Source organism: Stegastes partitus, unplaced genomic scaffold (genome assembly GCF_000690725.1).
Source record: "Stegastes partitus isolate 25-593 unplaced genomic scaffold, Stegastes_partitus-1.0.2 Scaffold531, whole genome shotgun sequence".
Classification (NCBI taxonomy): Eukaryota; Metazoa; Chordata; class Actinopteri; family Pomacentridae; genus Stegastes; species Stegastes partitus.
In genome coordinates, this window is record NW_007578262.1 from 189,499 (window position 1) to 200,411 (window position 10,913).

General features: G+C 48.7%; 1 protein-coding gene across 1 annotated transcript in view; it reads left to right on the forward strand.

Moving 5' to 3' along the window:
- Positions 1-1,235: 1,235 nt before the first annotated feature.
- cntfr (ciliary neurotrophic factor receptor) overlaps positions 1,236-10,913 on the forward strand; it is a 220,341-nt gene continuing 210,663 nt past the window's right edge. Inside the window, exon 1 of the mRNA XM_008287968.1 lies at positions 1,236-1,438. The gene's annotated coding sequence lies outside the window, so the exon portion shown is untranslated. The remainder of the gene's footprint in view (positions 1,439-10,913) is intronic.

Here is a 10,913-nt window from a genome sequence, read left to right on the forward strand (position 1 = left end):
AAATGAGACAGTGGCTGTAAGAATGTTCCTTTAACTGGTCTAAAAGTGGAGAACAGAAAACCCTGTTGAGATGCTGAGCGCTGTGCCTCAGGCCTGCGCAGGCCAACACCAGGCGCTACGTGACCGGCGCCGGTAATCACAGAACAGACGTCCATCTTGGGTATTATTGTGGTAATAAATGACTTCCGGTGGCCGTTCACCTCCGTTTAAGGTTCTCAAGAGCAGCAGTTTGGGTCCTGGAAGTTCCTGAACATTAGGTGGTAAATGTTTCAGGAGCTGATCAATTATCCATCGGTACGCGTGCAGCCTGAACGCTGTATTTGTTACCCAGAATAACGACACATCTGCAGCGCCGCAGCCTGAGCAATCCATCCGAGCAGCTCCCAAAAGACCATCGATCATCTTCTCAATCCACACTGGAAGCTTTAAACATTTGAGACTACATATGGCTTTTTGAAAATGTACTTCTTCACTCGCTGTTTCTGCACACACACACACACACACACACACGCACACGTATATATATTTCAGTGGGAACACTTCATCTGTGGTGTTTTCCGTTGTTGTTCCTTAAGGTGTAATGGCTGTAATGCAATTCTATCAGTCCTGCAACAGAAGGTCAGCTTTAAAAGGTTTCCATTACTGAAAAGGTCGGCGCTTCCAGGTGTGAAGCACCACCACAGCACAGACGGAAAAGTCAGAAACAGCCAAAAAACATTTAATTGGATGAATTGTCTCTAATTATATTAGATATATTTATTTTTAGTGATGTGGATCTGTGCCCACTGGGGTGCTGTTGACAAACACAGGCTGCACATACACGGTGTTTAGTGTGTGTAGGTGTGTGTGTGTGTGTGTGTGTGTGTGTGTGTGTGTGTGTGTGCCTTCTAACCATGCACACATGTAAACTCCCGTCCCTGCTGTATTACCTGCTGTTTCACTGTGCAAACAGTGGCGTATGGCTAAATGTGTGTGTGCGCACATGGCATGCGTAAAAGCTGCTCCCTCCACTACCCTGAGCGGTGGCTAGGGGGTGCACTGTGGACACGGTGTGCGCATGGTAGAGAGACAGAGAGGGAGAAAAGGGGGGAGAGAGAGAGAGAGAGAGAGAGTCGGTAATGTATTCGTGCCTGTGGCTGGGCTGGTCACATGGGGAGAGCAGCCTGTTTAAAACAGCCTCGGCTCGCTCAGTCAGAGCAGTGCGAGACACAGAGACAGACGCACGCGTTTCTCTCTCTCTCCCTCTATCTTCACACGCACACACACACACACACGCACACACACACATGCTCATGCACGCAGACGGCAACTTTCCTCTATCGGACTGACATTACGCACACACGCGCCGGGATTGACACACTCCCCCCGCGACAGTGGAGAAGAGGATAACGAGTGACAGAGCAGGACCAAAAACCAAATACAGAGGCAGAGATTCCCAGTGAGTACCCGATTTTCATACGTTGCTTTTTAATTTTATTTTCATTTTTGTGGACTTCTGCTGCTGCTGCTGAGCTGTCTGACCAGGACCTGACAGGGACTGAGGAGGGACAGAGAGTTGGATGGAAGGCACAGAAATGAAAAGGATAGCCAGAAAAAATAAAGAGAGAAACAAAAGGAGAGGTGACAGAGAAACAGAGCGGAGATGTGGAGCTGGTGCGACATCGGAATACCTCTCCATCAGTGAGCCTCTGTCTCTGGGATCTAATGCTGTTAATTAGCAGCGTGCGCTTGGAATGAGAGGAATGCCATTGCGCGGAGCTGGAGTGGGGTTTGTTTCGGACTCTTGTGCTTTCCTCTGTGTGTGTGTGTGTGTGTGTGTGTGTGTGTGTGTGTGTGTGTTTGCCGGCTGCATTGTGCTGGTCAGTGATGTCGAGCAGATTCCCTGAGACACACGCAGCTCTGGATGTGATTAATAGAAACCTATTGATATGCAGATGGAGTGGATGGACCCGTCATTGCACTCCGGCGGTATGAGCGATGTGCTGGAGGGGGAACGGGGACCGTCTCGCTGCCTCTCCTCCTGCCTCTCTTCTCTCTCCAACTCTCGGTGTCTCCCTCTCTCTGCCCTGCTGCTCTCTGGCTCTTCCATCCTCCCTTCCCTCCCTGGTCTCTCCTTCCTGTCTCTCTTATTTCATTAACTTTCCTCCTTGTGGCCTGAGCTCTGGATGATCTCCTCATTCTTCTCCAACTCCTTGATTTCTGCCTCCTTCTCTCTCCCCCTCCACGCTGCTACATGCTGGTGTACTTAGTGGATTCCTCCGTTGCGTAGAAAGGGAGAGGATTGCAGAGTTGTGAGGAGGGGAGGGAGGGGAGGAGGGGGAGAAGAAAGAAGAGAGGAATGAAGGAGAAAGTGGAAGGAGGGGAGGGGAGGGGGGCATTGAAAAGGCCGACACTGGCTTGGACAATTAGCCCGGGGAGTCCGTCCTGGGGTGCTATTCTGAGAGGGGCTTTGGCCCCTGGGCCCTGGGCGCTGGGTCACGGGATGCCTTGACCCTTCCAGTCGACAGCTAGGCATGGGAGCCATTATCACGGCCTGATTGATTAGCACTGAGCGGAAATCCCTTTTCTCTTCACTCCTCGGGAGAAAAAGACGGGAGGTTTTTGTCCTTTTGCTGCTGCTGCTGGTTTAGTATCTGCCTGCCTGAATGTTGAAAGCTCGGCCTCTTTCTTTACTGCTGTCCGTTATGGAGGTCTGCTCTCTGCATGTCTTCTCTCTCTGGGCTGTTTGTCTGACTTGTTCTCTCTCAGACACGCCGGTTATTTACCAGGACAGGCGGCTTCCACATATTCTGATCTGATTGTGTTTCTGCTGCTCTTCTCTGAACTGAGCACCTGTAGAAACTTTCAGCATCTGGAGGCTAGCTGGAGGTTACTGAGGAAAATAAAAAAAGAGAAACAAGTGATAAAGGAGGAGATGTGAGGGAACGGTGATGAAAGGCAGAGCGGTGGGAGCTCATAGCGCCGGACAGCTCTGGAAACTGAGCTCACTCTGTTTTTATTGTGTCTCCATCTCCATCTCATTTCTTGGTTTTTTGATCTTCCCGGTTCCATCTCTCACTAGCTCTCGCTCCTCCTGCTCTCCCTCAGCACCCCCTCCTCAGACTGGGAGTTTAGTGGGTGTTTAGCCCAGCTCACGGCTGATCAAAGCCGTGTGTGTCAGAGCGGGCTTAGCCCAGGCACTCCTAATGGAGCACCGTTTTCATGCCTAGTTGGTGGTGGAGCGGGAGGGAGTGATAGGAGGAGGAGGAGGAGGAGGAGGAGGAGGAGGAGGGTGTGCAAATAGAAAGTCTGACAGAAAGAGTTCAGGAGAGCCAAAGACAGACAGACAAAGGCTACGAATGGCACAAGTGAGCACGTTAGAGCAGAAAGCTGAAAATGATTTACAAGCAAAAGGTGAGAAAGAAAGAATAAATACAGACACTTGCTGTCCAGAATATACTCAGAGGAAGAGAGAGGAAGGAGGGACAGGAAGGCAGACAGCACCAGAACCAGTCAGCGTCTCTCCAGCCCTATTTCCCAGAGTGGAGGGACGCAGCACCAGCAGGGCACAGCGCAGCCAGCACAGGATAGCTCCACACATGGTTTGGTTTTAGGCTGGAAGCAACACCAGACGGGAAGAGGCCTGTGTGTGTGTGTGTGTGTGTGTGTGTGTGTGTGTGTGTGTCAGAGAGAGAGAGATAACGAGAGGAATAAGAGAGCGAGAGGTGCTGGTGTTGTGTGTGTTGTGTGTCCGTCTGCATACGCCGAGCAGCAGCAGCAGCTCACTGATTCTGAACAGACTGTAAAGAGCGTCTGGATTTGTTGGACACTGATTCCTGAAGGGAAAGTCTTTACTTCTCCTTATTAAGACATTTTTCAGTCGAGGAAAAGAGTTTTAGTTTTAACCTTGAGGAATAAAAAAGTCAGAGAACGGTAATTAGACCTTATGAAGGGCTCTGACGGAGACGGTGGCTGTCATGAAGCAGGAGATGGAGCGTGATGGAGACGTGATGTCAGGCCTGGTTCACTGTGTTTCTGTTGAGTGTCAGCTAAAACTGTGCTTTACATACTTCTGAACTTCTTCTCTTCTCTCCCCTGTCATTTTCCTTTTCTTTTCTTTTACTTCCCTTCTCTCCATTCCTTCCCCTGAGTTCTCTGTCACCTTCTCCTTCTCTCATCAAACTCCTGAGTTTCCTCTCCTTTCTGTCGCTGACTCCCCTCCATCTCTCCTTTTCTTTTACTCTTATTCTCTCAGGTCCACTCTGTCTTACTTCCTCTACGCTCTCCTCCTCCCCTCCTCCTCCCCCGTACCTCTCCTCTCCCATCCCCACTTTGCAATGCTGATGTTTATGCTTCACACAGAAGAAAGGTAAGGTAAAACTAGGATAATATTTCCCCTAACATACTTACTGCCTGGGTAAACATCCTCCGACAGATGTCCAAGCACAGGTCTGATCAGAGCAGGGCCGGGGGGAGGTGGGGGAGGTGGGGAAGGGGGCAGATCTCGGTGCTGTAACGTACACAAAGCCTACAAATTGGAAGCTGGTGTGGAGAGAGAGGTGGGGCGGCAACAGTCAGACACTCAGGGGCTTTCACATTCAGGTGAAGCTAGCAGGCTTTCTGCTTTTAGCTGATCGTGGCATGAACAGCGGTGGATCTTACGTCTGCTGTCTGCAGGCAGGTGTCTGTTGTTAGCAGGAGGAACCAACGCCATCCATCTGCTGCCCGCGACGCTGCAGCCTCCAGTCAGACGCTGTGCATGCGTGTTGGTGAAGGTCATGGGTAGGGTCAGGGCTTCCACGCATGCATGTGTGGCTCACATGCTCCACAAGTTATGCCCTGACATGTTCAGTCCGTGTGCTGCAGCCCACGCAGACGCCGGCCTGTGATCACACGTGTTGCATATGATTATCTTCTGATTGTGTGACGTCAGGACATCAGCCTCACAGGTGAACCCTGAGTCGAGCATTTATAGGGAATAACTTCATAACTTGTGTGTCAGACGCATATTTAATCAACATTTTTAGCGTTTTTTCTGCTGCTCATCTCATTTTTCAGGTTCAAAATTAATTAAGCTAAAACTGCTATCAGCCTTCCCAACCAACAAAAGATTCCACATCTCATCTGAATCTTTCAGTTTTTGATATTCAGAACTTTACAAGTGAGAAAAGCTAAAAAAAAAACATGAAGGATTCAGATGTGCTAAGTGGATTCCGGTTTGACAAAACGCTGCCGATGTCACAGTGAAAGAGAGGAAAAGTGAGAGGAGGTGGAGCAGCGAGGATGGAAAGAGGAGATGTTTCAGCATTCGTGTGTGCATGCGCGCCGCGTCGACGTTTTTCCGTGCCTCTGTGAAACAAATGCAGGCGAGGCTTTGTGTGCAGCGAGCCTCCAAACAGCAGCGAAGACATTAAACAGCCAGCGCTCCTCTCTGGCAATGCACAGCTCCCACGCTTTCCTCCGTCTCGCCCGCTCTCTCTTTAGTTAGATGTGCCACTTGCTGTGTGCTTTTATCTAACTGCACCTAAGGGTGTGAAAACATGACAAGATTTTGTTAAGATTTGGCCCCAATTAAGCTGCCTCACATGCGTTTCAGAGATCCGCTTTTTACGACTGCTTCCTCTCTGCGCCCTGAGCTGGATGATGTGGCTCGGAGGGGCCTCGGCGTGTAATTATTTTGGTGATCCAAACGGACTCCTGTGCTTTCTTTGTACATTTTTAATGCGGGGAGGACATGCAGATGTTAGGCTGCTCTCTGATGCCATAACTCACGCCATGCCCTCCAACTGCACATCAGAAATGTAAAAGTTGTAACAGGATTTTGTGTCTCATTAAAATATCTCAGCTGTCTGCGGCTTCTGTGTGCATCTGGAAACTTAAACTATTCAATATTTGTGCTCCCTTCCCTGTCTTTCCGCTCTATTCGCCCGTTTCTCTGCTTTTGAGAAGCAGCCTTTTTGTCTGCCTTGTCAACTCTTGTGCGTGCTACTGGGTCAGTGTATGTGTGTCACATTCTGCTCGGTTCTGCTGTATTTGCATCCTTAGACAGCGCTCCATTCAGCCCCGTAGCATTCCTGCAGCCCTGGCAATAGAAGAGTTTGACTCCTCTAAACTTTGTGATCAAAGCAAACGAGGGATGAAAGGAGGAAAATGGAGAAAATCGTTTATGAATATGCATCACTCACCCCTCCTGGAAACGTAGCCCCCACCCCGCTACGCACACGCACACACAATCAAACAAAGGCTGCCTCCTCCAGCAGGGGGCAAACACTAAAGTGGATTTACCCGCAACTTAGTCAGGCCACGGACACGCTGCTAACACGCCGCTGGAGCAGCGCTACCTGACAGCAGCTGCACGCTTTAATGTGCACACGCTGGAAACGTGCACGCATTGGTTTTATTTAGCTTTCTGACACATAAAGTGCCTGCATTCAGCAAATTAAAATAATGTCCTCAGACTGGTGTATGTGGAGGAAATGCATCCTGAGGACAAGCAGATTGGAGTAAATGTGCCTCCAGGCAGCGGTGCCATACATCACAGTGTGCAGCGCAGGAATACGTGATGGGACAGAACCGCTCACCGTTCTGAGGGCAGTTGTTCTGGGATGCTCAGTTTCTGGCCCAGTGTTTGTATTTCTGACGGGCACATGGACACAGCGTGGTTCTTATAAACAGTCATAGAGCTGGACCTATATTCTGCTCTGTGTTGGCTTTAAGTAAAGACCAACGGCAAAATCGTCTTTTCTTTTTTCTTTCTTTTTGCGCTATATTAAAGTTTTGTCATTGCAATAAAATAAAGTGGAGCTCTATAGACGTATGCTTGGCTGCCTGACATCCTTCTCTCCAGTCCTGGAACATCATGCTTCAGTTCCCCTCAAGCAGTTAAAATGCTGAAGAGCCCAGCTGTGTAGGAACACTTTAAACTGAGCGGTACCAAGACAAAGACAACGGGCCAGATATGGCCTCGCAGAGCAGCACAAAACAAACATGAAAACTGTCTAGAAGGCTGTAAGTTGAAGGTTTGGTGACATAAAAACACGATCCATCCTCGCTACGTAACCAGCAACACAACCTTAAACACAACCTGAAACACAACCTTAAACACAACCTCAAACACAACCTTAAACACAACACTAATGCATGCGCTTGCTTGGAAAATAGTTACCAAAAGCATGTATTAAAAATAAACTGCATTGTTGGCATTAAAGCACCGTTCCATCCGTACATGTTCAGGCGCTTTAGCCATCCCAAAGCTACCCAAAGCTAGACAGCAACAGTCCCAACAGCTGATGATGGAGACCAAAAGTAGAAACTAACCCAGACAACGTCCACAAATGTTCAAACACTCTATTTAACATATATGTTGTGCTATGAAGACACCTGGACTATCAGCATACCCCAGAGCCTCAGACAGCCGCTGCAGACTGCTAGCATAGCCTCAGGAGTCCAGGACAGCATGCAGCCTGGGATAACTTCAGTTGTTCCTTTTACCGCCAGCTTATTGAGTGAGATGCTTTATTCCTGCAGAGATGAGGCATTTATGGACTGATGGACGGTTATAGTTATCTGGAACTGGTCCGTTTGGTTTTGGGCTGAGGCCCTTATTTGTTGTAGTTCTTCAGATATCTTCTCAATCAGAAGGTATGAACAACAGTCCAATGGATCGGCCTCTATGCTTTAGCCAAGAGCGTCTTTGCCGTCCTTTGGGGTCTGTGCTGACCCGTGTTTAATCGTTCTGTAGAACTGCTTGTCCACACGACTTCACACTCAAAGCTTTACTGTCTGGGGTTCCCAACAAGACATCCAGTGTGAAGCAGTCGGATGAACAGAGAAACAGCCAAACATGGACTCTATCATCTGTTAGAAATAAATAATAATAATAATATAAAGAGCTGTTTTATGATTTATTCCAAAATAAAACAACATTCATCACAGTCTGTGTAAATCTGGGTCCAGATGTCACATAACACGGGCAGCAGAAAGGTAGGAGAGGAAATGTGAGGCTCCACGCTGCAGAATTAGTCCTTTAAGTCTCTACGGTGTGTAATGTCGCCACTTGTCTGCATCCTAACACAAGGAGGCGTGAAGCAGAGAGTTGAAAGAAAAGCCGGTAACAGAAGAAGTGAGACGAGGAGAGGTCAGCAGCAAACTGTGGTCACTTCTGGAGGGAAAGAGGAGGTCAAGAGCAGCGACAAGGAGCTGAATTTAACTCAAAGGAAGAATGCTCTCACCTGAGGCAGAATCGGAGGGAATGCGAGAGACGCTGCAGAGCGGAGGTGAGCCGAGGCGAAGCTAACAGCAGATGTGTCTTCTAGAGGGAGGGATTAAAGGACTGGAAAGACAACTTAAGAGGTGAGGAGGAGGCTAACAACAAAGTGATTGTGGTCAGACGAGAGGAGCAAGAAAAGTATAAGAACACCGGAGATTCAATTATGGAGAGAAGACGGGTTTACTGAAGGACACCATCAGGCGTGAGTGGGACTAGAAGGACGGCGGCGGCGGCAGGAGAGGGGTGGACATGAGAGGGAGTGGAAGGACCCGGCAGACAGCAAGCGTGATTATGGTCCAACGTGGGGAGGAAGGACTACAGCAGGGCGGGGGGGTGGAGGTGAGGCCAGGAAATGAGAGGTGAGGAAAGACCATCAACCAGCACCGAATGTAAACGTAGAGACGACCGGAAGAAAGGCCGGTGGGCACAGGAGGGCGACGGCATCACGGCCGCTCGCATGATTGAGGTCAGAGGAAGAGGAAGTGGTGCAAAGATTAGAGAAAATGAAGCGGCGACATGCTGCAGTCAGGCGGTCGGCGGAGGTAAGACGGTCTTTGCATAGACGGCAGATAGAATTATAGGTGGGAGACGAACGCTCGGCGAGGACAGATGAGAATAAAACGAAAAGGAACCAATTTAAGCTTCCTTAAGTTTTCACGCAGCCGACGCTCACTTCAGTTGAATCAAACAAATTACAGGTTTGCAGCTGAAGACAGACGCTGTGGAAGCGATTTGCATCATTTTCTCATGAGAGGCGTGAGACGCACCGATCAGGACCATGTGGATCATGTTCACCAAAACAACTCAGAAACAGTCGTACAGTGGATCCTCTCCCTCCTGCTGGGTTTTATTTTATTTTTGTGATTCATGTACGGTGCTGCTCTGATAGCGTGGGATCCTGGACCAGGACAGTTCACCATTATGTTTTTAAACTCCTGTTAAATCATGACATCAGCGGCCTGTGTGCACAATGTTCACCAGTCTGGGACCGTGCCACTTTATTAATAATTCACTGCGTTAAAAATGCATGAATTTTCCATCAATTGGAAAGTCAGCACTGGGGCACCCACTTTGTAGCAGCATGCAGATATGTCCGTCCGTTTCAGACCTATTTATTTGTGTTGGCTGTAGAACACGTGTAGAGCGGCTCAGCGCTGTGCCGCCGCCGGCGCTGCTGCCTCTACATGAGTCTGTATTTGTGTAGGTGTGCGTCCACTCAGACGCGTGAAGCTGCTCTCTGTGCGTTCATGCTCATGTCCATCTCTTTCCACATCCGTCCATGAAGTCGCCGGCGGTGTGCACGCCAGCTCACCGGTGTGTATGTGCACCAGTGACTGAGTGAGTGAGAGCCTCTCCCAGAGCCGGGGGCTTTTAATCTATTAAAGCCTGATCCTTAAACACTAATCAATGTTCCCTTTTATATTTCCATTACAGCGCAGAAGGAAAGGGATAAATAAAGCATGACAGTGGAGCTCAGTGGCCACGTAACACTGGAAGGACCGTGACTTATAAAAGCAGCCACGAGGCCATTCGGATGCATCATGTTGATCCTCCTTCGCTCTATTGTAGCTGCATGTTTCTGCATTTTGCTCCTGTTGGATCCAGAATTACGTTTTAGTCGCTGCTACCAACGTGACTGACTAGATGCTAGATGTGCATGTATCTGTGTCAGGCCGGTCCGATATGTAATTTATATTCAATAACTGAGGACAGTTCCAGCATATTACAGCTTTATTGTCAGAGTTGGCCTTTTGTTTCTGATTGGCTGCTGCACACTGTGTTCATCCAGGACTGCTGAGGTCAGATCAATACATCAGAGTCAGACAGAGAAGCAAGCAGCTCAGCCAGATTATGTTCTCCTGCATTATATTCTGAGGTAGCAGTGAAAGCAGAGCAAAGCTGAAGTGTTTAGATAAATAATAATCCGGTTTGTAAGCTGAGATGGGAAACATGCATCAGGTTCTGTTCAGGGTTCTAACCAGGCCGCTGGTTCGGCACCACATCAGAGTTACTTTAAATTTTAAAATCTATTTTCTGGTCTCAGCAGTTAACTTGGTGAGTGCAAAATTATTCTAACCCAAAGAAAAACCAAGTTCAGTCCAAGACAACAAGCTGTAATAAACAATGTTTGTTTGTTTGTTTGTTTGTTTGAAGCTCCAAAGAAGGACTCCATCCAGGCAGGATCTGTTTTACTAGAAACAAAAAGGAAAGTCTTGTTTTTCTGGTCATGAAGTTCAGAGGATGCAGCAAAGCGCTGACCTGAGCCTCTCATGTTGGAGAGTTCCTCCTCCTCCTCCTTCTTCCTCTGAGCAGATGATGGTCTGCTCTCTCACAGCAGCCTCCCACCGTCCTGCTTTAAACATGGTGGCCGTCGCTCACGGCGCTCATGGCGTGTTCTCTTTAGGCCGTGTTAGCGGGTGATGTATGCACTGTAGCTCTCAGCTGTCAGGACAGAACGCTTTAAAGCGATTCGCCCACAATGGCTGCCACTGTTTAAGGGATGATTTACAGGAAACGACTGCAGTGCAACAGGAAGCCGGCGATGCCCGTCAGCCCTGGTTTCCACTTTAAAATCTACTAAACTGACGGTATTTGCCTCTTCTCAGAGCACACTCTATTAGCTGTGTCCGCTTATGGACACGTCCCTCAACCCCAATTCATTTAC